The sequence below is a fragment of the Tenrec ecaudatus genome, chromosome 2 (assembly GCF_050624435.1).
Source record: "Tenrec ecaudatus isolate mTenEca1 chromosome 2, mTenEca1.hap1, whole genome shotgun sequence".
NCBI classification, from domain to species: domain Eukaryota; kingdom Metazoa; phylum Chordata; class Mammalia; order Afrosoricida; family Tenrecidae; genus Tenrec; species Tenrec ecaudatus.
In genome coordinates this window covers 261,343,785-261,346,158 of record NC_134531.1, presented here as the reverse complement: position 1 = coordinate 261,346,158, position 2,374 = coordinate 261,343,785, and the positions used below count along the sequence as shown (strand labels likewise).

Sequence of the window (2,374 nt, the reverse complement as noted above, 5' to 3'; positions counted from 1 at the left end):
GCACAACAAATACATTCCACGTGTTAGACTATTTCCTCAGTACTGCTCCTATACTACTGTTGGCTCTTTCTCTTTGAGTTAATAGGGACACTGAGGACAGCTGGAACTAGCTCTGTCCATAAAGGCCTTCTTACAGACGTGAGATGGGGTTTATTGTAGAGAAAGGCTAGAGACATGGGTTCCAGAAAAGGAGATACAAATCCCTCAGGAGCCCTGCCAAGGATCCGCCTGGATTTTCCTCATCAAGAAGTTGATCTTTCAAGTCATTTCCATGTTGTAGATCCTCCGGCAGGCTTCGTAGCTTTCCCACTGTCTCTTGCGGCCTGGCTTCTCGTAATACCGCCTTCGCTTAATGTCCTCAACGAGTCCATCCATGGTGAGGATTCTGTTGAGGGTCCTGTAGGCCCCTTCTACATTTCTTTCCTGCACCATCACTGTCCTGGCAATGAACTTCAGATGTTTTGCCATGACCTTGGACTTAAGTCTTCACTCCAATGTCCCCTATGCCTTTCATCAAGTCTGATGTCCTTGATATCCTATAGCTCATCAGCTTCTCTGTCATTTTATGGTTCTCATGAAATTGTTTTAAATTTCTTCAAGTTCAACTTTAATTTACATATGAGAGATTGATGGTTTGTCCACACTCAAATTCTGGTCTCCTTTTGGCTGGGGACAATGAACTTCCACATGGTCTTTTCTCATAGGGTAGTCAATTTGATTTCTGTGTATTCTATCACCTGAATTTTATTTCTTTCACTGCCATCTAGTCATGTCCAACTCATACTGACACTATAGGGCAGGGCAGAATTTTTCCTATGAGTTTCCAACACTGTAACTGTTCATGGAAATGGAAAACTATCTTTCTCCTATGGAGGACCTGGTGATTTTGTTCTGCTTATTTTGTGGCTAGCAGCTCTAAATGTAACCACTATGCCACCAGGACTCAGTTGCCATTTATATCATTGAAAAAAGGAATTGGTGATATTTTTTATGAACTCATTGGTATTGCAAAATTCAGTCCTGCAATCTCCAACTTCATTTTGATCACCAAGGACATATTGTCCAACTACTGTTTCTACTTTTGCATCCCAATACCCAGTAATTATCAGTGCATCTTGATTTCATGTGTGATTAACTTTAGAGCGAAGAGGTTGGTAGAATTTCCCAATTGCATTATAACCAGCTTTCCTGGTTGGTGCATAAAATTGAATAATACTTGTAATAACTATATTTCCTTGTATGCAGATCGATATTATCCTATCACAAATGCTTTGTGCTTCAAGACGTCTTGAAATGTCCTTTTGACAATGAATCTGATGCCATTGCTCTTGAATTTATTGTTCCTGGCATAGTAAACTATATTATGATCTGGTACAAAATGGCCAAAAGTAAAAGAGTAAGTTTTCTTTATTTCACATCAAAATACTTTATTCCTTTCAAGTCTCTGTTTAAAACTCTCTTCCTAAAGAAATCGTCACTCTGTTATTTTCCTTGGCATTTTATTGTGCTTAACTTTTCCTGTGGAAAATTTCAAATATACAAAAGTTGACAGGGTAGTTTTACCACCTACAAGAATTATAAGATGACCAGCTTTATCTGAATCCACACCCTCAACATGCTGCCATACTATTCTGAAGAAAAATCACAGGCATCATATCTTTTTGTTAGGTGATACAGTTTCTTGATTCTATTTGAATTTATAAGCTCACACCCTGTATCTATCAGCTCTTGTAGATTAAAGGACATCATAGCGTTACCCACAGAGAAATTTCCCCACAATAAAGATGACATTGCTCTTGTTTCATCTAATGTATTCATCTTCTTCATTTGCACCTTCTAGGATGCCTGATGGTGTAATGGTAATAAGTTGAGCTGCTAACTTCAGAGTCAGCAGTTTGATGCCACCAGCCCCTTCTAAGGTGCGGCTTTAGACTGAGTTCCAGTCTCAGAGACTCACAGGGGCAGTTCTACAGGGTTGCTATAAGTTTGCATCGACTTGATGGCAGTGTTTGTTTGTGTTGCTGTTTGTTTTAGTGTCCTAGTAATTAATCTGAAAAAGATAGGACTTATGTACATATGCTTTTGCTATCACTTTTTCCAAAATGCTGCTATGTGACTTATGAGACTTTTGGAGGTTACTTAGGCAGATAGTGTGAGGATGGAAATAAGGTAAAGATAACTGGCCCAGAGTGATCATTCAATTACAGACTCCATCTTCACATTTGAATAAGTTTTCCAACTTCATAAAAATTCTATTATGAGGATAGATGGCCACTGTGAAAACATTAGAAGATCTAGGCTTATCCAACATAAAAATAATTCCTAAACTAAGAGAACTACTGCATGAATCCCTATTTGCTTGAATGTGAACACA

At 38.5% G+C, this 2,374-nt stretch overlaps 1 pseudogene; it reads right to left on the bottom strand.

The window, feature by feature from the left end:
* Nucleotides 1–204: 204 nt before the first annotated feature.
* On the bottom strand, nt 205–496 carry LOC142440598 (small ribosomal subunit protein bS21m pseudogene; annotated as a pseudogene).
* Nucleotides 497–2,374: the final 1,878 nt, after the last annotated feature.